Genomic DNA, 27,500 nt, shown 5'->3' with positions numbered 1-27,500 from the left:
CCAGACCAGGCCGTTGGCACGAGCTGAGCTCTCTAATTAACATTTGTTTGCCTCTTTTGATCGGGTCATGATTTATCTTAAACGCGCGCGAGGGGGTTGCTTTGGAGAGCACTGAAGGCGAGCGCTGTAATGCGGCTGACCTTTGTGAAGCATTGACTGATGAGGTATCGGTCGGCAGGAAAATGAGATATTTCCAGTGCTGCCTCTGACAGCCTTACAAATGAACGCATCAAGCGGCGTGATTCCCCCAAGACGGCTCTGGCTCTCTGCAGCGGGGTTGAGCTGTGGGCAAGCTGTCATCAACACTCAGGGAGGCTGTGGAGAGCACGACTGCGTCTCCCTTTAATAAGAAAACATGTCGTCTCCCTTCTCTCTGAGGTTTTCCCCTCTTCTCTCATGCCTGTGTGTGTGACACTGTGGTGAAAATAGGCCAGAAGCACGTAAACGGGTTTATAGCAGGGCAACGCTCTTTACTTCTACGCTTTCCTCATGTGTAATGGAGAGTCGGGAGGGAGCTGGCGGCAACCACCTTCATTGCTTCTGCCCTTGGTTAGACCTCTGCCACTCTTCTCCGGGAGTGTTATTCATGAGGAGGTCTGGTTCACTGAACACAAGAGTGAAACGCCATGCCGGCCTTCAGATGGCTCTGGGTGGCTTTGTTGCAGAAAATGGTAACCAGCTTGTTGAGAACAAGGAAGGTTTTTTTCCCGGACTGGAGCGTAAAATGCAGTAGACGAGTCTGGCTGCCTGTTTTAAAAGGTGTTTAAATGTGCTGGATAATCAGTGTAACATTGTAGTGTTGTGGTGTGGTTGGTTTTGTAGGATTATAATTGTCACCCACTGGTTAAATGTACATGTGAAAAGGTGTCAAAGCATAGATTACTGATTGAAAATGAATCATTGAACATGACAGTGGGGAAGTCGTCTCAGCATGAAGCAGATCACCTGCATTAGCATAGCAAAATGTTGCATAACTGATGTGCTGTGAGGAGCAGCCCTGTTTTAATTCCATCTGTGATAAACAGTCAATTAAAACTAAAGCCTGAACATGGGCCAAATTCACGACTTAATGACTATTGTGAGGAAGCTGGTTTTCTCTGTTCAGTGCCCTGAAGTTTTCACTGGAGATACTTCAAATTTTAAGTGCCTTTTTACAACCCGGCAAAGACTTACCTGTGAGAGTAATGAGGCTCACCGCCCATAGCTGAACAAACCAGGTGTGTCCTGCTGTCAATTCAACCACTTGACACTGTTTTCACAAGCCTTCTCTGAGGCAGTCTTTTCAAAGGCATTCTTCTCTTATCTCTCATATTACATGCAGTTTCCCCTCCGTAGTGCTGAAACCACATGTGTTTTCTGCCAGATGCCTTCCAAGATCTAATCTCTAATCTCATCTCAAAACAAAGAAACAACATGGTATCACAGGTAATGGAATAGAGATGAGTCTAGTGTTCTCCTCAGGACAATTTGAGGAGAATCTGGGTTCCCCCTTCAATTCTGCAATCACTGTATTGTAACTGTTGCTAAACTTTGTAATTTAAACATGATAATATAGATATTTCGCTCTAGTGCCTTGTTTGAGGTTTCCCACTCATCATGGCTCTGCGTGTGAAAAGGGTTTCCTCAAGGGTCTCCTTCTGTACATCTGAGGGACATTGTCCTGATCGGCAACATGGTAAAGGAGAAGAAAAGTGCAAGTTTGAAGGAAGTCTCTCAACCGAACTGCATTATTTAACTGTCGTGTGGATTGCAGAGTGCGGCTCCAGAGTGCTCTCTGCGCTGGTCTGGATTGCGTGATGTGTGTGCTTAAGACTGCCGCTTGATTGGTTTGGAGCATGTCCCATGTGTGACTGCTAGCCAGACGGCCTCTTTGCCAGTGGAATCAAATGGGAGCCGTCCTCATGGTGCAAATATCCGCAGCAATTTATTGCGTATAACCTCTTTTAAGGGAATGTATTATTGCGTATAACCTCTTTTAAGGGAATCTATCCCAGGCATTTTCATCTCTGATATTTGCGATGATCTCATCTCCTCCGCAGCAGGAGACAACACGTGTGTGGCTGAACACTTGACCTGTTTGTTTATGAAATGCTATTCCTCTGCTAATTTCCTCCTGATAAGCATCTGACGGCTCGTTGTGCGGCTCTTTATCTGGCCCTGAGGAAAATAGCTCCTTTAGTGAGGGAATTGATTTCCCCCCCTCTGCAGAAAGCCCACAGAACAGCACATCTCTTTAAAGGCTACCATTTGAAATTGCACTCAATTTTAGGGGGAAATTCTTTGTACGTGTACATGATCATTTGTGGCTTTTGCCACACTTCTAATACTCCTACGCGGTCTCCGCTGAGGCAGTGGTGTTGTGCGGAGGCTTTTGGTTCACCCTTCACCCGATCATTAAGCCCGTGGCATGATGAGCTGGTTGCGCTGCTGAATAAACTGATTTTCCTTGTGTGATGGTGACACCCCGAGCTCAGTGTGTAATGGCCTGTGTTCGTGTGTCAGGGGAGGCTGAGATGTGGAGATGAGCTTGATTTGAAGGGTCTGTCTGATTCCTGGGACTACTCTAATGATATCACAGGAGCCACGAGGGACCAGGGATGTCCCACTGAACTGTGACAGAACAGAAGGGCCGCTAGATATGTCAGCAGCCACGAAATGTCAGGAGGGCTCCAGAATGAACGGCAGAAAGGTCCGTGTTTGCCAACATAGAGGCTACAATGTGAATCCACTCAGCCACGATGGCTTATTTGGCTGAGAGGTGGAACACTCCACACAGGGGAAGGCTGGCTAGGGCTTGAACAAGGTGCTTAGAGTGGTTGGTGCAATCACTGTAGATATGGATGGATGTGGTGACAGGCACGTGGATGAGTCCTCTTGTAGGGATCCGCTGAGACAGCCACTGACTTGTGAGGAGACTCCACCAGACGCTTTGACTCTGTGGGAGCAGATAGTCGACTCAGTGTGGGTGCCGCAGTCACGGATGAAGAGAAAATTAGCCTTGTTTAACACGATTAATTTCTTGGAGGATTTTTTTTTTTTTTAGTTCAGTTTTTTTTTTTATCACGGCAGTTTTGTTCAGTCCTTTACTGGGTGAAAGAAGGGAACGTTTTGTAGATGTCCCCGCTTTCACCCATCAAAGCACCTAGTGAAAAAAAAGAAAACTATTTTCTTTACTGGGAACTGCTTACACTCAGTTCAGTTGCAGCCAAGTGCTGGTGGTATTTTTATTTATTTTTTCTCCAGATTTCCTAGCAAAACTCAATTGCAGATATGCTCAGAATTTTCCAGTGCATTTATTTCCCCATGAATGTTTGCCTATTCCAGTGATTGCTTTCTAGCAGGTTCAAATCTGCAGGAATGGCAATATCCCCCCTCTTGGAATTAAGTAGCCTATTTTACATTTGGTAATTATTTTTCCAGGAAATGGTCAAGAGTAAAATAGCTTCACAGAAATATTTTGAGGTCAGACATCCCGATTAACCATCTGATATATGATTGCAGTTGTTCAATAATTTGAAGTCTCATTTAACACCCTCTGAAAATATTAATTTGCTCATCCAAGCAGAATTTTTTACGAGAATCCGTGTGCATTTTTGAGCCTCAGCTCGTATGAAATCTGATGCTGGTAGTTAGCAGGCCTCGGACATGTCTTAATTCAGTCAGGGAGGAAATGAAGTAAAGCAAATAAAATGAAAGAAATCCCAGGAGCACGGCATCTCGTGGTCTCAGACATCCAAGCATCATGTGAGGACGCTGGCCAGATGCCAGGCGGCTGGCGCACTCCACCGTAACTCGACCGAGAGCTCGGAAAGTGCGCAATCGCCTGTTCACTGGCCGTCCACTAAACACTCGCCCCGTCTACTAGCGCAGCTCCCACGCCCTGTGACTTCAGGCCCAGATTCATTTCCTTCCCAGGGAGTCAGCCATACAATCCTGTTAATGGCCATTTGAGAAGAGCTTGCTGTTGAGGGGCCGTCATTATCACCTGGAGCTTCTCCTGAGGCATTAATAGCTGACCTTCTGTGTGCGTGCCTCTCTCTCGGGGCGGGGCAGAGCAGCAGGACCCCACTCACACCCAGAGACTCCAGAGAAGACCCACTGCCATCACTTGGCCGGGGTTAATAATAGCCTCCTAATAGGCTTACCTGTCAATGTGCCATGAGTTGTGAACTCATAAATCAGATTTGCCTGTGTGACATGAGGAGCCGGACATGTTTATGTCACCTGCACAATTACATAAAGTGTCGTCCACACCCTTAGGTTTCTCGCCGTCTTTCTCCCCCCTCCTCACCCGCGTCCTTACCTGGCAGTGAACTGTGAAGGTGCTTACTGAGGCGATGAGGAATTGTATCATATTAAACTGCTGTGTGTAATGAGTATTGGAAACAGGAGCGACACACAGTGTGATAACCTCTGTGGAGGACACTGTCTGAGCTCTCTGGAGGAGCAGCCCGGCGGCCCCGGGGGTTGGGGGTGGGGGGGGGGGGGGGAGGGAGGGAGGCGATCTGCATCGGTTGGCTCTGTCAGGGCAGCTGGCTTGAGTTAAAGCCCTTCCCGTTTGATGTGACTGCAGTCTACTCTCCTGTGCAGCATCACAAACAAAAAAAAAACAGCACTTTCCACCAGGGCTGCAGTGGCTTGCCTCACAGCCACATGAGAGACGTCCCTTTCATCACGCGGCTTTGGGGAAGACTAAACCACCCGTAGCCCCAGCAGTATGTGGAAGGAGAAGCCAAAGCATTCATGTGTCGTGTCTTGTTTGTCCACAGGTGCTGCGGACGCTGGCTAAAGAGGAGTGGACCGAGGTACCGTCCCTGCGGCCTACATGAAGGGAGGCGCGGGGGAGGGGGGGGCAGTAACTACAGCTCAGACCTTCCCCACTCACAGGTGAGCAGCAGCATTGTCATCAGAAAAGAAAACGCTGTCATTGGCCAGATCAATATTGTTGAATTCATTTAGAATGTGTGGGAAGAGAATTCTAGGTTAGGGTTAGGACTTGAAGGCAGATATGTCAAGAAGGCATTTGATGGCTTGTTACTTTTTTAAGCATGTGACCCCAGGGTCCTTCAGATGTTTTCCTCACGATGATTGTGGTGTAAATCTAGGACATGTGTGGTCCAGCCTCACACTCACACCTTCAGTCTAACCTTCACCTCCATAATTCATAAATATCTCTTTACAACACAGCGGTGTTTGGGGGCGTGATGTTTAAATATATCTTCGTCTTAGTGTTTGACTGTGTTTGTGGTGGAAGTATATGTTTGTGTGTTTTCGTGTCTTTGTACGAGTGTGTGTTACCGGCGTGGCATTGGTCTCACCGTATAGACTAGCATGACAAGCACACACAGCATTGGTCTCACCGTATAGACTAGCATGACTAGCATGACTAGCACACACAGCATTGGTCCCGTATAGGCTAGCATGACAAGCACACACAGCATTGGTCCCGTATAGGCTAGCATGACTAGCATGACAAGCACACACAGCATTGGTCCCGTATAGGCTAGCATGACTAGCATGACAAGCACACACAGCATTGGTCCCGTATAGACTAGCATGACAAGCACACACAGCATTGGTCCCGTATAGGCTAGCATGACTAGCATGACAAGCACACACAGCATTGGTCCCGTATAGGCTAGCATGACTAGCACACACAGCATTGGTCCCGTATAGGCTAGCATGACAAGCACACACAGCATTGGTCCCGTATAGGCTAGCATGACTAGCAGGACAAGCACACACAGCATTGGTCCCGTATAGGCTAGCATGACTAGCATGACTAGCACACACGGCATGTTGCTTTCATTTGGAGCACCTGGGGGACTGTGAGTAATATAGTTGAGCTGAGGGCTCTCTTAGTGTTTATGTGCTGAGGTCCCCCCTCTCTTTCTTTTCTCTGTCTCTCTCTGTGCTCTGTCTCTCTTCTACCTCTCTCTCTCTGTGCTCTCTCTTCTCCCTCTCTCTCTCTGTGTTCTTTCTCTCTTCTCCCCCTCTCTCTCTTTGCTCTGTCTCTCTTCTCCCCCTCTCTTTCTTTTCTCTCTCTCTCTCTCTGTGCTCTATCTATCTTTCTCTCTCTCTCTGTGCTCTGTCTCTCTTCTCCCCCTCTCTCTCTTTGCTCTGTCTCTCTTCTCCCCCTCTCTTTCTTTTCTCTGTCTCTCTCTGTGCTCTATCTATCTTTCTCTCTCTCTCTGTGCTCTGTCTCTCTTCTCCCTCTCTCTCTGTGCTCTTTCTCTCTTCTCCCTCTCACTCTTTGCTCTGTCTCTCTTCTCCCTCTCTCTCTGTGCTCTTTCTCTCTACTCTCTCTCTCTGTGCTCTTTCTCTCTTCTCCCTCTCTCTCTCTCTCTCTGTGCTCTTTCTCTCTTCTCCCTCTCTCTCTCTCTCTCTGTGGTCCATCTCTCCCCCCCCCTCTCTCTGTGCTCTTTCTCTCTTCTCCCTCCCTCCCCCTCTCTCTCTGTGCTCTTTCTCTTTCCCTCTCTCTCTGTGGTCCATCTCTCTCTCTCTCTCTCTGTGGTCCATCTCTCTCCCCCCCTTGCTGCTGTGTGTTGGGTTCTGCCCTGTGTCTGCCTCAGGCCCTCAGAGCTCCAGCACCTGCATAATGGAACAACTGAGGAAGGAAAGCAAAAAAGAAAGGAAGAAAAAGGAATCAGATGACTGTTTCTTATCGCCTTTCACTGGAAAAATATTTTTCATAATAACTGAGCAGGGTTTGTGTGCAATATTTTTGAATACACTCGATGCCATCGATATTTGGCATGAAACAGAGAGAAAAATTCCTTCAAATGGCCTCTCAGAGACACATATGTGTAATACAAAATCTATCACTCTTTCTTTTATTCTGTCAGGGGATTAAGAATTGGGGACAGCCGGAGAGAAATAAATAAATAAGAGCGGAGAGCCGTAGTGGGTAATCTCGCTTAGTGCAGTGTGAATACTAAGCAGCGCTCCGGCCTGACAAACATCTGCCTGGCACACAGCTGAGGGGGATAAACTAAAGCGATTAGCGTGCTAACGTCAGCCTACTGGAGACGGCCTGCCTGCCTGCCTGCCTGCCTGCCTGCCGTCCTGCTCCTGCCCAGGCTCAGGCTCAGGCTCAGGCTCAGGCTCTGGCTCCTCTCCCACACCCACACCCACCTGGAGCAATGACACCGACAGCCAGAGGTTAGCCTCCGACAGCACCACTGCAGCGCTGGCCACAAGTGGCGACCCGACCCATCCCCAGATTTATAATTAGAAACACATTAGCGCTGCGTAGCGGGATCACAGGCGCTCTGAAGAGCGTGCAACAGAAGCAACATGGAGAAGCCACAGATGCTCCCGGCAAGCTGTTGTCCCAGACGCTGATCCTGACCACAGCGTTATTTGGAATAAGTGCAGCAGATTAATAGGCATGTATATAATGAAAGACCAATATTCATAATGGTGTAAGTGGAGTTGAAATGTAGCCGCCCGCCACAGGAACACAGATGCTCTAGAATGGGAAGGATTCCTTCTGCTGCGCTGCAATGGCCAGGCTGTATCCCTATGTCATTAAAGGCTGAAGAGGCAGGATATTTACACCTCTCTCTCTCTCCCTCTCTCTCTCTCTCCATATATGTCTCTCTCTCTCTCTCCATATCTCTCTTAAGGGTTCCACTAGGATTTTTTCTTGCCGATATGGCAATTTAAAAAAAAAAAATGACCAGACAAATTTTAAACGTACCGGTCACATTTCAATAACAATCTATGTTACAAATGCAAATATAATGTACACCTAGGTTGACGAAAGAATGACTACGGCCTCAAATCATCAATAGTCAAATCAGACTAGTTTACTTAAGAACAGTATTAATTAGGCAAAACAAACAGTAACGATTGAGCAAAGCCTGGATAGCAGCCGCTAAAATGTAGGCTAATACGTAACATCTGTAACCCACAACATCTGTAGCCTGTGTAAGTAAAGGCTAGGTCTACATGGCATCAGATGTAACCTATAGGCTTCCATGTAACATTTTACTTTCTCAATTATTTCATTGTGGTAAAGTTCCCTGCTGCCGACTTGAAATCAAAACATGTCTAATGTCTTTGCAACTTGCAATGCACATAATCCACATTAGTAGCTGGGTATCCATCCAACTCATTTGCATATTTTAAGAGCATTGATGTAAATTAAGCTAAAGAAAATGTGAGTCTGTGTGCGTGTCCATCGCTGTGTTATGCGAATTAACAATTGACACTTGCCTGATCAAAGAAGGAGTTGTGAGAAGCTGTGGGATCAAAACAGAAGGTTGTCAGGGCAACTTTAATGGAAACACGTAAAGAAATTGCAACAAATGCTAATTTATGGGAATAAACATGTTTACATCAACCTCCACTCCCCTCTAGCGAATTGATTTCTTATTCGATTTAGAAGATTTTATGTGAATTTCAAGTTTCCACTTTTCAATGGTCCATATTAGCATGAAAAAGTTGGAAACCCAGCTCCTCTCTCCTCCTGCAGACAACTTCACAGTGCTGTCTTCTTTTGACTCTGCAGTGAGAAGCCCCTCCCCTCCCCTCCCTGCTGGCAGGCGTGACACAGGCAGAACTTAGGCACTTTTAGCCAGTGTAGTCCAGTAGGGGTACAGCAGTTTAAGACAGTGTAGTCCAGTAGGAGTACAGCAGTTTCAGCCAGTGTAGTCCAGTACAGCTCGCTGAACTCCACCTTGCAAGCTGTTGCGAAAGTTAAACCCCCATAACTGTGGAGCACCGTCATCACTCCGTCATCACTGTCATCACTCCGTCATCACCGCCATCACTGTCACCACTCCGTCATCACTCCGTCATCACCGCCATCACTGTCACCACTCCGTCATCACTCCGTCATCACCGCCATCACTGTCACCACTCCGTCATCACTCCGTCATCACCGCCATCACTGTCACCACTCCGTCATCACTCCGTCATCACCGCCATCACTGTCACCACTCCGTCATCACTCCGTCATCACTGTCACTACGTCTCATCATGTGCGTTTGGCATCAGTGAGAGGTGCAGCTGCTGATTCAGCCATTTGGACCAACATGTATCTTTTTTTAAATTAATTTTACCAGGAAAAAAAACGCTAATGGAAACCCTGATCTCTCTGTCTCTCTCCCCTGATCTGTAAGCCATTTTACACACCACTACTCCTCGTAGACTTGTAGTAGCCGACAACAGAGCAGGGAGATTACCCACTCAGCCGCGTTGTGCCCTGCCCCATGTGACAGACACGAGTGTGCTGATTGGACGTACAGCGCCTGAGCACCTCCCCTCTGTCGAGGATGCCCCATGTGTTCAGTGACCTTCATGCTGTTCCACCCTTTAGGAGTCGTCACGATCAAATGGTCTTTCCTTCATACCGATAGCATCGTCTCACAGATCATCATTTTATCCAATGAAGAAAGCTGTATTGGTACAGGCTATGTGGAAATGGAAGGGAAGTCTACCATTCCCACCATGTGTACTAGGGGTGCTGTTATGGATTCAGCTGACATATTTATGCCTGTATTGCCAATGCACGCACGTGCCAGAGAGCCCAGGGTGTGGAGCTGAAAATGAGTTTGACAGCGAGGGTTTCTGGAAAGTTCCCTTTTGGCGGTTGTTTGTGTTGTGTGGCGCACATGATAAAGAGAAGGATGTCAGCACTCGCTGGATTAGCTCATGCCACAAGAATTAACATCACATTCAAGTTTCCCTTTTTTCCCTCCATGGACTTTTGGGCTGTTTGATTTATGTCCCCCCCCCCCACAGTGTCCCCCCCCCCCCCTAGAAAATACATCCTTCACAAGCACAGAAGATATCGGGAGCGCAGGGCTGATTTCTGGTGTATTCATGGGTAGGGGACTGGGTTCTTCCCTCAAGCAAGTGTCTTTTTTTATGATTGTATAACCAGAGTGTTTCTTGCCTTTGTTAGCTGTACGTTTCCCCCTGTTCTATTTCTGCCTCCCGTGCTAAAATAGCACATACGGTACACGGCCAGCTCACATGTTTCACGGCTGGACAGACAGACAGACAGACAGACAGACAGACAGACAGACGCTGTCATCTCTTTTTCTAGGGCATGAAAAGAAGAGCATGCTCAAGTGACAGTGTGCTCTGTTCCCTTCTGGATGTCCTGAAGCTCACTCCATCCCCCCCCGGGGACCTGGGCCTGTGTCCTCTTTGAGGCAGCCCAGGGCACCACCCTACCGTGCACGGTGCAAGTTTGTTTAGAGGGGTCGGAGTGTGAAGCACCAGGTTGTCCAGGGACTCTGGCCCGGCCTGACGGCCAGTTACAAAGCAGCATGGCACTGTGTTCAGGGCTGCTGGGGCCTTTTTACTGGGCCAGCAGACAGCTTGGCTCTTTAACATTCACAGTGTTGCCAATGTCTTCTGTTGGGTTATTAGTGCTGAAGGAAGCTCATTCTACAGCTTTTCTGCTCTTCCGTTTATTCAACGTTCGCTTATACTTTTGCTAGCTGTTTGGAGCTGTGATTTGTTGAAGTGATTAAACCATTAGTATCATAGTGTTTTATTTATTGCGTGAATGGTGACAAAATGATCTCTTCATTCAATAGCTCCACGGCTTCAGTTGTTTTCTTGAAGTGTTTTCCTATGCTGATGTGATGAATCAAATCTTCCCTGGACACGTATTGTTTGGTTCTCAGCCCTGCGCTCCAGAAATGAGCTCTTAACCTTATTAGTTGTTGGCGGAGGGACACGTTCCTTAGGTCCATCACTCAGGGAGAAAATAACATTTGAACCTTGAGATGAACATAACTGCCTGCCACCGCTGACACCAAGCTACATGATTCCAGAAGATGTTTTTCTCCGGGCCTGTCAGGAGGGGCTGATGAATGACTGTAATATACTCTGCATCAGGAGTGGACACATTCATTAATGGGCCGCCATCATTTGAATGATACACTTGGCATGCCGTGGTAGCACAGAGGCTGATTGTCTCTGAATGATCTAATCTTGCCATGTTGTGTTCCCCCTATTCATGTCAGCAAACACAAAAACAATGTGCTCATTTGAATAATATCACAAATGGTGTGGTTACGGGCGGTCACGGGCTCCTGAGCATGAATGGTGCGGAGGGACTCTGGGCTTCCACCACTGTGTCTGTCTGTGTCTGTAGGCCTACACACATGGCACACTGTACACAGGGCATCGTTTGGGTGGACGCCAGATCAAATATTATGCCATACAGATTTACCGGGTACAAATGGCATCGGGAGAAGAATAGCGCTGGCTAATCTGACAGTTCAAAACCATACCAACCGTACAGTTCAAAACCATGAACCCTCTGAACTCTGCATATCTTCCCCCTTTATGTTTGGGTCTGTTTAATGTAATATTCTTGTTTAGAAAATGTATCATTGCCACTCCACTTTTATTTTCTCTTTTTGATTTTTTTTGTTGTGCAAAGTTTGACAGTTAGGATAGAAAGAGCCAAGAAGGGCAGAGGCAGTAGCTGACTTTCGATCTCTCGCTTGTATATAATTTGATCTCAATCTAACGGCTGAAACCTGCACCCTTGGTATTGCAGTAGTAGTGGAGTTGGGACATGAATTTGAGTGTGGTGTAATGCTTTGGCTGTTCATGTCAGGTAGATACTAGTTTTTAACCTAGAAAACCGTTTGTATTTACTACAGAAACAAGCCAAGAGCTGCCAGACTTGAGTGCTCATTTTGATGTGTTCTTTTTCCCTGAAAACATTGTGCTCTTTTTTACTCTACTATTTGATTTGAAGGTCTTGTGATCTATTTTAAAAGGTTTCTGTATTGGACCGCTTAAAATAAACAAATGAACACACGTGTGGCTTGTGAAATATGCGTTGGAAGTCTTTTCAACTCCAGTACCAGGGCTGATAGAAAAACACAGAATGACCCCCTTTATGTATCAATTGGAGTTTGATGGATGCACCACGGCACGTCAGTTTTCATTTACGATGTGAATCGCTCTCTTCTGATCCTCTTCTGTTTTTCAACAGGAGAATATGCAGCTCATTTATAAACGCACCCTGTACTGCATGGATATATGACCGACCAGCCCAGTCTTATTTACTGCTCTTTCAGTTGTTGTGCGTGATAGATTGCAGGTGAGGCTTGCCCAGTCTGGACGGCCTCTGTTGATGAACTCCCATTTTACTCTCATTTGACAGCGATCATCTTGATGCATTATATCCATGTCTGCTCACAGCTCTGCCAATCATATATTCTCATTTGCTCGATTGAAAACTCAGCTTTTATGATTTCCATAAAGGCTTACAGATGTTCTGGGTTTATTGTTTCGCCTCCTTCAGATTTATTTTTTCCCCCTTTTCGGGGCGCTCGCTGGCTGTGCGCACACGGGGCTCCGCACCTGCAGATGTTGCACGTTAAAACCGCAGCCCCGCAGCTCCTCGTCAGCCCTGGCGGGATCGTTGAAACAAAGCAATTAAGTAGCTTCTGCGCAGGAGATGTTTTATAGAATCAGTAAGGATGTGTGTGAATGCGCGCGAAGAGAAAGGAATGCGGCGAGCGTTATAAAAGCAGCAGGGGAGTCCAGAATCTGAATGGAAATGATTTCATCAGAAGTGAGATTTCATCCAGGCTCTACGCCCTCCAGAGAAGTGGAGAGATGAGGGAGGGAGGGAGAGAGGGGGGGGGGGGGGGGGCACTGAGAGGAATGTGAGGAGGGCTGGATTTGGGTCTGCATGTTCTCCTTAATGAACACGGCCAGCAGTGCAGGGGGAGTCGGGGGGGTGTCCTGAAGTTTGTATGTAATTAGCAGAAGGCATCCCAAACTCACTGTTGAGTTGTGATTACAGCGGGGTCTAGTAGAGTTGAGTTGAGTTGAGTTGTGATTACAGTGGGGACTAGTAGAGAGTTGAGTTGAGTTGAGTTGAGTTGAGTTGTGATTACAGTGGGGACTAGTAGAGTTGAGTTGAGTTGTGATTACAGTGGGGACTAGTAGAGAGTTGAGTTGAGTTGAGTTGTGATTACAGCGGGGACTAGTAGAGTTGAGTTGAGTTGTGATTACAGTGGGGACTAGTAGAGAGTTGAGTTGAGTTGAGTTGAGTTGAGTTGTGATTACAGCGGGGACTAGTACAGAGTTGAGTTGAGTTGTGATTACAGTGGGGACTAGTACAGAGTTGAGTTGAGTTGAGTTGAGTTGAGTTGAGTTGTGATTACAGTGGGGACTAGTAGAGAGTTGAGTTGAGTTGAGTTGAGTTGAGTTGAGTTGTGATTACAGTGGGGACTAGTAGAGAGTTGAGTTGAGTTGAGTTGTGATTACAGTGGGGACTAGTAGAGTTGAGTTGAGTTGAGTTGAGTTGTGATTACAGTGGGGTCTAGTACAGAGTTGAGTTGAGTTGTGATTACAGTGGGGACTAGTAGAGTTGAGTTGAGTTGTGATTACAGTGGGGACTAGTACAGAGTTGAGTTGAGTTGTGAATACAGTGGGCTCTAGTACAGAGTTGAGTTGAGTTGAGTTGTGATTACAGTGGGGTCTAGTAGAGTTGAGTTGAGTTGAGTTGTGATTACAGTGGGGTCTAGTAGAGTTGAGTTGAGTTGTGATTACAGCGGGGTCTAGTACAGAGTTGAGTTGAGTTGAGTTGTGATTACAGTGGGGACTAGTACAGAGTTGAGGGAGGCAGAGGGAAGGGAGGCAGGTCTGGGTGGGGGGAGAATGGTTCAGGGGGTCAGGAGTTGGCTGAAATATGGGGATTCCAGAAGTCTGCTCCCTCTTTCTGAAGGCTGCCTGGAGCCCTTATTTATTTATAGTTCTTCCTCTGAGTAGCGTTCAGATCAGTTGATACAACTTAATGAGAGATTGATGAGCGTGTTAATATACTCAGGCTACAGGTTTCTGGCCCATGCTTGCCAACTCTTTGGGTCCTTCATCAGTTCAGAGAAAGTGTGTGAAAAAGCCTGCAATAACTTCCGAGAATCTCTCTCACACGCAAAACACACAGAGACCCACACCGAGGTTTTTCCAGGCGGAGAACTGTGCGCTAAGTTCCGCTTTGGAGGTTCGCCCTGTCCAGAGCCAGATACCAGAGAGTGAATTATTCGCAGTACTCTGACCCTCCTAATTGAGAACGGCTGAGGTTGTCTCTGGGTTACGTCGTGGTACGCGGTGGCGGCCAACCCCATCCATCCTGCTCCCGCTCCTCTCTGACTGCTGACCCCTTGCCTGCGCTACAAAAGAAAGGCAAAGTATTTATGTTGAAGGGGGGAGCAGGAAGGGGAGAGAGAAGGCAAGAGAGGCAGAGAGAGAGAGAGAGAGAGAGAGAGAGAGAGAGAGAATGAATGAAAGGCAGGGGAAACATTTAGACAGCTGCACGTGTGGCGTCATGTAACCTCCTATCTGTCAGAGGAGATGTTTCTGTGGGGCCCGTGGGCTTCCGAGCAGCCCATCTCCCTGTTCTCAGCGCCACTGCGCACTGTTGACAGAGAGGGCCGGGGCAGTTGTGTTCCTTTGCTTCCAGAGTGTGCCACGGTTAAAGGGCCCTGCATAATGGGAGAGTTTACTCATCTGAAATCACTCCGAGCCCTGGGCTTAATGGGAAAACAGAGTGGAATAACAATAAGGGTTGTCATATCACGGAGTGCTCTGCGATGATGGACTGTGTTATTTGATTATCGGAGCCTTTTACTGCTCTTAGTCATGGCGCTCTCAGCCACGGCTCTAATGATAAAATACTGTGTTGCTGTATGGGGAAAACATAGAATATTTGACATTTAAACGACTCCTCAACCACTCACTTCCAAACCACACAGCTTGGATCTGGCTTCAGTTCTTTGAAATACTCACATCAGACATGTTTTGATAAATTGTGCTCTGTGCAAACATATTTGCACTAGTCATATCCTACGTCTAGAAAATATTTTTTCTCATGTCTTTTTAGACAGACACAATCATATTTCAGACTGTAGACTGTGAATTCTTCATGTCATATAAACCTCTCCGTGAAGTGATATCAATCTCTAGCATGGTGAAAGGCTTTTGAAAATCACTGCGATTCCATGTGTTATGATTTTTCATTTTGGTTTCCTGTTGACTAGCTCCTAACCCGCTGGGCTGTGACTATTGTGGCGGGATGGGATGTGGGTGTTTTTGTAACGATGTGGGCGCTCTCTGGGTTAACCCGCTCGCCTCAGTGCTATCGCAGAGTGAAACCTGACCTTCTGGCAGGGGCTGGCTGGCGGGGCTGAGCTCACGGCGCAGCTGCACAGACCCAGGCTCACCGCGCGAGCTGCAAGGACACGCCAATATTTTCATTCCCCTCTTCAGGCATTTCCGACTGCTAACAAAGGCAGAGTGAGGTGATGAAACCGGGGAGGAAGCTGTTTTTCAAAAGCATTGACTGATTTGGTGTGCATGCACTCCTGACCTCCGCTAACAGGAGCTGTTTGCTACCAACATGGCCCTTTTTACGACATGCCATGTTTTCTGCAATCCAATTTCTGTGACGTTTGCACAAGCGGAGGGCTCTTTTGTCCTGTGTGTTTTCATGTTGAAGTCTGAATGCGCCCGGAATGAGAGCTGATGAAAACCAGCGATTCCTTTCTTTTTTGGGGGGATCAGAGCCGTGTTTGTGCTCAGACTCGCAGACTAATGGCTGTGCGCCCGAATTTTGGCCGTGTGTGTTATTGAGAATTGTGTGATGCACTGAGCATATGTTTTTAAACCCTGGTTCCAATTTTCACTGGTGTTAAGCCAGCTCACTTTGTCTGAGTGGGATCATTCTTGGCTCGGGCTTTTTGGAAAGTTATAGGACACAGCTTGCAACTCGGGTCACCATCTTGAAGAAGTGAGTGGCCTCTGGGCACTGGGGCTGTTTTAATGCCCCTTTTTTAAAGCATTTTCCTGTTGTTAAATGAGCAAAGTCCAGAGGAATGCCTGTCTCCTGGAAAGGAATCTCAGTCATGGTTTTTTGGTTGAGTTCAGTCCTCTCCCATTGACTGGCCCTCCTTGTTTTCGGTCGGGATCCACACTGAGGGCCTTTGACAAATGGTTGCCAATAAACAGGGATTTCACTCTCCAGACATAACAGCGCTGGTAATTGTTAGGTGTTCTTTGCCTTTGCACGCAGTGAGAAGGCCCATCTTCCATGGGTGCAGTCTTTGGTCCCTGTTGATTTGTAACTTCTCTGTTTTGCATGGCTGTGGCTGTCTGGTCCAGTTGGCTAGGATCTGGAAGCCATGCTGCCGGCTGGCACTTGGCAGGCTGGGCTGTTTGCTGCTCCTAGTCGAGTCTGAATGAAAAGGCGTCCTTTTGAACTTGTCCAAGGCTACTGATGCATTTACCAATTGCCAAGTTAAGCCATTAAAATGTTCTATGTACTGTAACATCTGAAATAGTGAAATTCAGTAATTACTAATCAGACTGAAATGAGTTGACAGCAATTGAATATGAATGACTGTAACCTCACAGAACAGCGAATTGTCAAGGAAAGCCTTTGATACTCTGTCTGTGCATCTCCCTGTGTGGATTCTCAGCAGCCTTTTCAGATGAAGACACACAGTCTTTGGAATAAACAAACACTCCGAGAAACAAAAGGAGCCAAAAGTTGAGTCTATTTTCAGTCAGAGAAAACGTTTGGGTTCAGTGATGTGCTCGTGTCCTCTTGTCACTCGCCTGCAGACGACGGTAAACACTTTTGATCTGCAGCGCTGTGAAACCAGACTTACACTCTCCCTGGGGAGTCACATGTGGATGAGATCATGAGTGTGTTTTGTCGGATTGTTTTCGAATGAAAAGCAATTGAAATTCAAATGTAATCTCGGCAAATGGTGCTCGGAATCATTTTTTTTTCCCTGTACCGGGTGTTGCAGATAGAAGCTGTTCTTTCATTGATGACCTGTTCAGCTTGACACTGCTCTTCCTCAATTATTGAGCTCCAGCCCAGGCGGCGGATAGCATAGTGAAAGCCCCCTTTCTCTCAGTAGTCTTACATCACCCGTCATATGACCCATTGTTTCTTTCTCTCTCTCTCTCTCTCTCTCTCTCTCTCTCTCTCTGTCCCTCTTTCTTGTCTGGTATGTTTGGGCTCACGCTGCCCTTGGTAAAGGGCCCGTGGAGCGGAGAGGGTTCCGGCGCCGACGGCCCCGAGACGCCCGCTCCGCTGACCCGGTGAACGTAAACAAAAGTTGACGCCACACGTAAGACACCTGCTCGCTAATTGGCGCCGGAGCATTGGAGGAAGTCTCCCTGGAAATGACAACCTGCCCCTTGCCAATCAGAGTGAACCTCAGCCTGAGCAGAAGTGTGAAGACTGACGGACTGCGAAGGGAGGGTTGGAGGGGAAAAAGAAACAAAAGGAAAGAGGAAAGAAATAAGCCCTCGGAGGGGTTTGAGCCCTAAATGAATTATTCAGTTGTGCGCATTGCATGTTTTGGCTGTCGCTCTGCTTAATGGCATCTGTGGTGGCATCCACTGGAGATGAATCCACACGTGAGACGATCACAGCGTGTGAGGGGCTCCTCCGAGCGGCTCCTGACACCCACCCTGCTGTATCCTTCTGCGCGCCGTCGAATCAAAGACAGAAAGACAGGAGAAATGTATTCTTCATACAGAGACGCATAAATAAACAACTGGCAAATCAATGGCTGCCTTTGTCGTGTAATTTGCTGTTGTGCGGCGTAATAATGTGTTGCAAGAAGCTCTTTGCTCTTTGCATCAATATTGGTTTATCTGAAAAGCACTACCCACCCAAGTCTAATTTTTCGAACACATATTGGTAAATTGCTGTTACTGCTTTGTTTCTTTTATTGAGACTTCTTCAGCGTTGGGATGAAACATAATGCCAAGGCTTGGAGCATTTCAGGCCGTCAGTTAACTGTGCTCAGCTCAGCGTGTTTAATGCCAATATTAGACCCTCGGAACATTCCAGATTGGTAAAGCAAGTATACATTTGAAGTGCAAACAACAATCCTACACGATTTACACTACTTGATACACGAACATGAAGCCATAAATAGATCAGTGATTTATAGTAGCTGGTAGACGTGTTATTGGTGTGAGTGTGTGTGTGTGTGTGTGTGTGTGAGAGAGTGTGTGTGTGCGTGAGTGTGTGTGTGTGTGTGTGGGAGAGTGTGTTTGCATGCATGAGTGTGTGTGTGAGTAGGAGAGTGTGTTTGCGTGCGTGAGTGTGTGAGTGTGTGAGAGAGTGTGTGTGTGCATGAGTGTGTGTGTGTGTGTGTGTGTGGGAGAGTGTGTTTGCGTGCGTGAGTGTTTGTGTGTGTGTGAGTGTGTTTGCGTGCGTGCGTGAGTGTGTGTGTTTGTGTGTGTGCAGTGGCACTGGTCCTCCTCGCAGCTGCACCTGCACTAATTGTCTGTGCAGCTGTGAGTTGTGCAGGCTGCGCTCCAGCTGGGAGTCCTTGTCTGGTCGCCTCACAGCCTCCACCAGCTAAAGACTCTAAACCCTCCAGAAAGGCGCTCCTTGACTGGGTTAATGAGTGGGGAGCGGAGACAATGTGGTGCCACCGCCACATCTGAGCCCAAGCTCGGGCTTCTCAGCCAGTCTGCGGCAGACCCCACACCAGCCCACCCCACCCCGCCAGCCAACAGTAAATTGCTTTCATTTTCTACGCCTCAGACTAAAAGAAAGAGCAGCCGTTCCTGACTAGCTCTCGATCAGCAGAGTTTTTCTCCTTTAATGCTGTGCAGTAGGTCTGCATCTGTCATGCATGTCCTGCAGGCCAGCATATGCCATGGACTGCTCTTAGAGACTTCACTGAGTCTGGCCATTTACTCTCGCTGACAGTTTGAACACTGGGAAGGCCACTGTTTCTCTGCGCTGATGGGAGGACACTGAAGTGCGTGGTTGGTTGTATTGCCAGAAGTGTCCCTAGACAGCTAATCAAATCCCAGTAAAAAAGAGTATGAGCTTGAGTGGAACCAGAACATTCTGGAGTATCTGTGACATTCTGGTGACCTGATGTTTGGGAATGGTAATACTGATATAACTAGCTGATCACGACACAAGACAGACACCTGTGCCTATTGTTTGATTGCCTTTCCTGTCAAATAGCTGAAGTATTTATTATCAATTTTCCTTTTTCTTATGTGCCCTTTATCAAATTTGTAAAAATATTTTATAATTGATGGTTTTATTATAAGTATGTTATATATTGGTATATTACTCTGTACTATTATGCTTGTAGTTAAAGCATGGTGTCTTTCACCACTTCACTTAACCAATAGTGGTAGGTTTTAAAAAACACGGAATGCCGCAGCAACGTGCGTTAGAAGACTAAAGGACATGGTTCTTGTATCTGAAATGAAATGAATGTGCCTTAGAAGACTAAAGGACATGGTTCTTGTGTGCGTCTGAAATGAATGTGCGTTAGAAGACTAAAGGACATGGTTCTTGTATCTGAAATGAACGTGCGTTAGAAGACTAAAGGACATGGTTCTTGTATCTGAAATGAAATGAATGTGCGTTAGAAGACTAAAGGACATGGTTCTTGTATCTGAAATGAACGTGCGTTAGAAGACTAAAGGACATGGTTCTTGTATCTGAAATGAAATGAATGTGCCTTAGAAGACTAAAGGACATGGTTCTTGTGTGCGTCTGAAATGAATGTGCGTTAGAAGACTAAAGGACATGGTTCTTGTATGAAATGAAATGAATGTGTGTTAGAAGACTAAAGGACATGGTTCTTGTATGAAATGAATGTGCGTTAGAAGACTAAAGGACATGGTTCTTGTATGCGTCTGAAATGAATGTGCGTTAGAAGACTAAAGGACATGGTTCTTGTATGAAATGAATGTGCGTTAGAAGACTAAAGGACATGGTTCTTGTATGCGTCTGAAATTAATGTGTGTTAGAAGACTAAAGGACATGGTTCTTGTCTGAAATTAATGTGTGTTAGAAGACTACAGGACATGGTTCTTGTGTGCTTCTGAAATGAACATGCGTTAGTAGCCTGTAGTAGCTCTGGCTGCCTTTGTTGGCTGTGGCTGGGTGTCGTGGCAGAGCGGTGGCTGTGACTCAGTGGGGGGTGGCTGATACTCTCATGGCTGTTTGATATTGTGTTGTGTGAAACGTGAGAGTCGACATCTCCGCCGCTAATCTCAGTAGAGTGTCACCAGCGTGGAAGGAAGGCCTGGAAGGCTGATGCACAGAGCGGCTAAACATACAGTACAGCCCCAAAGCAACCCATTAATACACTGAGCGTGAGTCCTGTGTGTGGAAATAGGCAGACGGCTCTCTCACTGGCACAGAAGCTGACTCTCAATGGCTCATATCTAATTAGAGTTCGGAGAGGTTGAAGTCAGCCGGTCGACGAGTAGTGTTTTGAAAATCATGCAAGCACCCTACAAATTTAATCAGTTTCAGTGTTTTCTCCATTTGTAAAGATGGCTACCAACTGCTGTCTTGGATATCTGTACCAGCGCTTTGCATGTCTGTTCTGACAAATGAAATGTATTAAAGTCGTTTTTTTACTCATGTAAAACAGACAAGCACTAACTTCTGAAATATTAAATCCAATATCATTTTATTTTGTACCATTAGCAGTTTCAGTTGAATCAATTAAGTTGAATCAGTCGAACGGCATGGGAGGTCTGCTAATCAGCTCCAGTTGTGACTGAAGGTCTGAGGGTTCTTGTCTTTCTCTCAGTGCAAAGAAAAAGATGCATAATGAAATAAAGTCAGAATGCCACAATAGAGCGAGTGAAATAATCGGACTCAATAGGGCATGCTCCGCGGCTTATAGCGCTTGGTAAGCAGTCACAGTCTTGCTTTTCCATTTCAAGTGGCTCTTTAGGAAATCACTGCCTCTCAATGAATTACAATCTTCATTTGAAACGATTGTAATAGATGGCTGTCTTGGTGTAGTCAGGGAGAGCTGCTCTTTGGCTGCGAACTTAATGCGCTTTTGTTTCTCATTCCCAGGCTGCTTTTATGATTGATGAGGATACACAAGTGGATTTGCCCAACACTAACGAACGAATTCCACAGCGTCCACTGGTAAGGTTTGATTTATGGTCTTTCACTGCTTACCAAACCCGCTGACCCTTCACTCGTCAGCTACATGTGGTTGTGTTTACAGACATCTCCCTCTGATCTCCCTTCCCAGTGGCATGGTTACTAATGACGACGGGCCGCCGTGTCTGAGAGCAGAGATTTCTGGGGCTGCATGTTGTTGTTTTTTTTTTTCGAGCAGCAGGAGAACTCTCTGTCCAACATGAGTCATAATTACCAGAGGGGGCTGGGAATCTTTTTGAACCCCCCCCCCCCCCTCCTCCCCCCCCCCCCCCCCCCCCCTCCCCACTCCCTCTGTTCTGCCCTAGCCCCCTGTCAGTACAGAGCCAGTGTCAGTTTATCATTAACGTCAGCCGTGATCTCCGCAATGAAAGATGCTTATCTAATGTTGCATCAAGCCGGTGGAGACATTTGTTCAATGGTGACGTGTGGAGCATGGCATGCAGTGTGCCCAGAGTGAAAAGCCATGCATGTTTAGTGCAGTGCTGTAGCTGTGTGTGTGTGTGTGTGTGTGTGTGTGTGTGTGTGTGTGTGTGTGTGTGTGTGTGTGTGTGTGTGTGTGTGTGTACTGATGAGGTGCTGAGTAGCTGGAAGGTGAATGGTTTTGGTGGCATCTGCATTATGCTAATGCGAGTGTGAGTACTGAGAGGGTGGAACCGCGGCTCGCAGCAGAGGAATGTGTAGTCCTGCCTGCCTGCCTGCCTGCCTGCCTGCCTGCCTGCCTGCCTGCCTGCCTGCCTGCTGTAAATTATACATGCAACCTGCAAATTCTCCAAGAAACAGGGAGGGAGGGGAGAAAAGAAAGAGAAAGGGAGAAAGCAAGGAGTCATGCATATCAGATTACCCACTCTCTCTCTCTCTCTCTCACTCACACACACACACACACACAGACACACACACACACACACACACACACACACACCGAGACCGTCTTTTACTCCCGCACACACACACACGCTGATAAAGTAAACTGGCACAAAAAATCTAAACCAAAAAGTGGTTCTACTGAGGAAGTGTGCATGTAGTCTAAGGTGTGTACACTTCAGTCACATGACCACAGCTGGTTTACAGATCAGGGCGCTGTCCTAGGCCCTAAGGTCGAGGGTCGTGTCTCTTTTAACAGGAAATGTTTTTAAAGAGGAAGGAAACTGTCATTTCCTCTGCTATTTCTACTTTTGAAAGGATGTTCGGAAGTGCTTAAGGTACCTGACGTTTATCTGAGAATGAATCAAAGGATTACGTACATCACAGGGTTTTCCATATAAATCACAAAAGATGAAATGGCCCCATCAGCAGACTCCTGTACATTTCCAAAGGTAATTACACTGTCAAACCCAAAGATTGATAGGGATTAGCAGCCAATTAGTCAAATAATTTGTGTTTATGACTGTGGGGGACCAGACAATTACACATAGTTATACAAGGATTAATGTGATTGATATATCATGACTGGTTCTATGCTTTCTGAAAATATTAGCATACTTCCATTCCCAGCTTTTCCATGGTATCTTAGAGGCTGAGTTTGGAATGGTGGACTGATGTTTATTGTGAACATACATGAATGTAAAATCCAGTGCAGGCTCCTCAGTAGGCTTGTTACCTATATGCCACTGCTCTCCACATTATCATGGCGGACGGCAGAGATGACTGAGACATGAATTTGAGTATGAGGGCGGTTGTTTTGATTGGTTGAAGTGATGTATCCTCTCTGCCTTTTGAAGGGGCCTGTGAGGTTTTAAAAATGAATGCCCAGGCTACCTCAGTGACTGTGGCGTGGGCAGTTTGGGGGATGTGTCAAAAGTAGGTCACGGGTGTGGAACATGTACGGGGGATTGTATGTTGCCCTGAAACAGTGTGATAATCTGCATGGCTTCATACTGTGACAGATTTCTGACATACTTTTGTGATTTGAGAGGGGATTTGACTTTCACTTTAGTGTGCGGCATGTGGCCTGTTAGGGCGGCACGAGGGGGATGCATGGGCACAGAGTCATCAGCGCCCACCCATGAGAGGCATCAGTAAACAAAGACCAACAACTGGCACAAATCAGATTAGGCGCCAGAAATGTAAGAGGATTAATTTAAAAATCTTTTTTAGAGGTCTGGTGGTATAATAGATGCTAAAAACGAGAGAAATCCTCCGAAAGTGTGCTTGATTCTCTCCAACTGTTGCAAATTTGATTTCCTCCATTACCCCCCCCCCCCCCCCCCATCGTCTGAGCGAACATGTGTCGTTTGCAACATGGATGTACAGCAGAGACCTCCCTGACCTCCCTCACCTGCGGAGGTAATAGGCTCTTAAAATGCACGAGCGCTGATATAAATGGTCCGAGGAAAGCCCATCTCGGATGCATTAGCGCTGCGCCACTTATCCCACCCATCAGACGCCGAGCGCTCTGCCCCAGGAGTCCACCGCCAGCACACCTCGCCCCCTCACCCCCCCCCACTCCCCCTGCTGCCCCCCCCCTCACCCCCCGGTTAAGTGGACATGATCAATGCTGGGCCGGATCATAAATAACACGTATGAGTTTCACTGGGCGGCAGCACTGCGGTGGCGGGGGCTTGGCGGGGGCTTGGCTGTGGTGGCGGCGGCGGCCCTGCCATTTCCTGCGCCCATGTCCTTTTCACCTTGTCCCTTCAGAGTCAGCGCACGCTGCGGTCCACAGGGGATTGAGGGATGGAGAGATGGAGAGGAACAGCATTAAAGGGAGAGAGGAGAGGAGAGGAGAGGAGAGGAGAGGAGAGGAGGGTCAGTGTGATTGGTGCGGCAGAGGCCGGCAGTTCTGTGTGGGGTTAATGGACGCGTCTGACGTCATATGACTCCCATGGCAGGGCAGAAGCTGGTGGTGGGCTGAAGGGCCTTTCCCTTAGTCTGCGTCTCCTCGTGGCCCTACAGATCACCCACACAAGTCTGCGTCTCCTCGTGGCCCTACAGATCACCCACACAAGTCTGCGTCTCCTCGTGGCCCCACAGATCACGCACACAAGTCTGCGTCTCCTCGTGGCCATGCAGATCACCCACACAAGTCCTTCCCTAGGCCCTTGTGCTTTGGGAGGTTAGCCTTGGGAGGTTAGCCTTGGGAGGTTAGCCTTGCTGCGTTTCACATGCAAAATATTCCTTCCCCCTCGGAACAAGCCCAGACTAGTCCCCCCGACTCCTCCCGTGTGGAATGTGTGCATGTGTGGAGGAGAGGAGATGTAAAGGGCCCCGACTCCTCCCGTGTGGAATGTGTGCATGTGTGGAGGAGAGGAGGTGTAAAGGGCCCCATTCTCTTCCATGACACCTGAGTAAGGCGGGGCAGGCTGGCTTCAGTGGGAGGAAGAGGCCCAGGGGAGAACCGGTCCGTGGCTCTCTGACCGCTGCTGGCCCGTTGGCAGGAGTGATGTTTGGATACGACACAGCAGGAGTCGGGTTAGGCACGCCTCTGCTTTGTAGGATATGTTGGTGAAGTGGGTTTGACAGCTGTAATGGCTGTGCTTTTATTTCAGTGGAGTGTACATTAAGACCTGCGATTTCACACTGGCTTTTGATATCAGGATTATTGACTTGAGTGGGGATCACCTAAACTACCCCGGTGCGTGAGCAGTTGAACCGCCACGCTGTGTGTTTTGCAGGCTGAGGTGATAGGTGTGTTTGCCAAAGGAAAATGATGGACTTAAACTTGTGAAATAAGGTGACAGACATCATTTTAATTGCCTGTAATACGTATCATGCTCCACTGACAGATACGGGCAATCATGTTTGTTCTGATAATAGCCTCTGCATTTGACAGCTGTTTCTTGTTACGCAACGCCTCAGACAAATATTGAAAGACAAGCTCTCCTGTCAATCATTAATGCTGATAAAAGCCTCGGCAAATAGTTTCTACCCCATTTTGTTGTGATATGATTGCACTCACTCGTATCAACAGATACAAATGATTTCATTGCTGAGATATCTGAAGCTCGATTTGGAGTGAACAGGATAACAAAAATAAAATCATCATGTAATCAGACTGCTGGAGAGGGGTTAGACGGCATGTTTGACATCAAACCATGCTGCTCTTCAAAACAAAACCTAAAAATAGTTTTTCATCGAAAAAATAAAGAAGAGAGGGAGAGGAAGAGGGAGAGAGAGGGAGAGAGGGAGAGAGAGAGAGAGGGGGAGAGAGGGAGAGAGAGAGAGAGAGGGGGAGAGAGGGAGAGAGAGAGAGAGAGAGAGAGAGAGAGAGAGAGAGAGAGGGGGAGAGAGGGAGAGAGAGAGAGAGAGAGGGGGAGAGAGGGAGAGAGAGAGAGAGAGAGAGAGAGAGAGAGAGGGGGAGGGAGGGAGGGAGAGGGAGAGAGAGAGGGAGAGAGGGAGAGAGAGAGAGAGAGAGGGGGAGAGAGGGAGAGAGAGAGAGAGAGAGAGAGAGAGGGGGAGGGAGGGAGAGAGGGAGAGAGAGAGAGAGAGAGAGAGAGAGAGAACCCTAGTGGATTACTGTGGCCTGGCGCTCAGAGGGATGAAGGGAGCGCTTGAGGAGACTGTTTGCCCTCTTTCACCGACCTGTGTGCTCAAACACTCATTAGGTACTGTGTGTGTGTGTGTGTGTGTGTGTGTGTGTGTGTGTGTGTGTGTGTGTGTGTGTGTGTGTGTGATGTTGTGTGTGTGTGTGTGTGTGTGTGTGTGTGTGTGTGTGTGTGTGTGTGTGTGTGTGTTGGGGTCTTGTTCCTCTGTGTCTGTGGATGTGCATCTTTCTGAATAGCGGAGTGAGTGCAGGCAGCAGGATCCCAGCCCCCCATGTGATTACACACTTAATCAAATCAGTGGCTTGTTTGTGCCCGCGTGTCAGAAAGGCACCCACTCTCCATTCATTCAGCAGCCTTTGCCTCCACACACCACCCTCATCTCTCTTCTCCACCCTCCCCTCCATCCACACCAGCCCTCAACCCTGATCTCTCTTCTCCACCCTCCCCTCCATCCCTCTCCAACCATCAACACACCACCCTGATCTCTCTTCTCCACCCTCCCCTCCATCCCTCTCCAACCATCAACACACCACCCTCATCTCTCTTTCTCCACCCTCCCCTCCATCCCTCTCCACCCTCACATCCACCCAAACAGCTCCGAGGTTGGAGATGTCAGTAGCAGCCGTTTCCAGAGACCCAAAAGGGTGTTGTGCTCCGGTACTCCATAGCAGAGATGTAATCAATGCTTCATTAGTATCAGTGGACTGATGAGGAGCTTGATAATTGCTTTAGGTAGCTGGGGTAGTCGCTACCTGCACTGAATGCGCTAGGAAGTGACTCTCCATTAAGCGGTTATCTCTGCTGATTGCATCGCCACAATCCTACCCCAATGTGTATATATGCCAGCTTCCTGAATAGCACGTTTAGTTCATTTTTTGGCTTATTTTTCTTTGGGTATTTTTTTTGCTCTGGAGCATCTGTAAATACATATGATTGCCCTGCAGAACGTGTTGTGTTAATGCAGTGCTTTAAGTGCTGCAGTCATCACAGCGTGAGTGCCAGCGGTGTATGCGCAAAGCAGTGATGAGCCCGCGGGGAGAACATATTGATTGGGACGTGAAAAAATGGCCTTGTTTTCTAGAAAAAAAGAGTGCAGGGATCAAAACAACGGCTGATTTGTGGTCTGTAGGAAAGGCAGGAAAGGAAAAGAGCCCGAAAAGAAACAATGTTTAAATGAATGCAGACGGGGTTTTTTTTTCCCCGGTTGTGGAACATTGTCTGATGATGGAGTCACCTCTGCATCGCCTGTGAGCCTGTGTGTGTGTGTGAGAGAGGGAGAGAGGGAGAGAGAGAGGGAGAGAGAGAGAGAGAGGGAGGGAGAGAGGGAGAGAGAGAGAGAGAGAAAGCACGCTAGAACACAGCCCTGTCGTGAGATCAGCTCTGACGTCATGAGGAGCAGCTGCAGGCCACACACACACACACACACACACACACACACACACACACACACACACACACACACACACACACACACACACACACTAGTGCGGCTGGGGAGGGGGGAACAATCACGCCCAGGCGACAAGGGAAAAGCCGAGGTGACCTGATTGCTCAGCTGGCCAAGCAACTGGGAAGGAGAAGCCGAGGGGAGGGTCTGGTATCAGGGATGTCTCTCTCCAGCCCAGCCCCCACGCTGCCTTCTGCTGGTCTGGGATCAGGGATGTCTCTCTCCAGCCCAGCCCCCACGCTGCCTTCTGCTGGTCTGCTGCCTGTTCTGACTGCCTGCCTGACGCAGCGGCCAAAGCAGATTTGTTCATGAAAAATGATCTGCGATCACTCCCGGCTGTATCAGCTTCTAGATATAGACTCGCTCCATAGGCCAAATCCCTTTTAAAGAGGGCTTTATCCTGATCGCAGAGAGGCCAACACAATACGCTCCTGCACTTTCTCATTTTCAGTGTGTCTCCGGCACACAATGCCCGGCTCAACCGGTCGGTGTTTTAGGCGCAGTGCCCGCGTGCCTGTTTTGGCATTCAGATCCGCTGCTGGTATACATGGATAATCTCTGCTCTGGTTCATTTAATTTTCAGATAAGAGTTGGTGCCAGTTCACAA

At 47.7% G+C, this 27,500-nt stretch overlaps 1 protein-coding gene across 4 annotated transcripts in view; it reads left to right on the top strand.

The window, feature by feature from the left end:
* Nucleotides 1-27,500, top strand: part of zmiz1a (zinc finger, MIZ-type containing 1a) — a 127,936-nt gene that overhangs the window by 23,997 nt on the left and 76,439 nt on the right. For all 4 annotated transcript variants that reach the window (XM_031579639.2, XM_031579641.2, XM_031579638.2 and 1 more), the window contains exons 2-3: nt 4,770-4,887; nt 20,873-20,947. The gene's annotated coding sequence lies outside the window, so the exon portion shown is untranslated. The remainder of the gene's footprint in view (nt 1-4,769; nt 4,888-20,872; nt 20,948-27,500) is intronic.

The sequence above is a fragment of the Clupea harengus genome, chromosome 13 (genome assembly GCF_900700415.2).
Source record: "Clupea harengus chromosome 13, Ch_v2.0.2, whole genome shotgun sequence".
Lineage (NCBI taxonomy): Eukaryota > Metazoa > Chordata > Actinopteri > Clupeiformes > Clupeidae > Clupea > Clupea harengus.
Note: the sequence above shows the minus strand (reverse complement) of the source record. Positions and strands in the feature narration are given on the sequence as shown.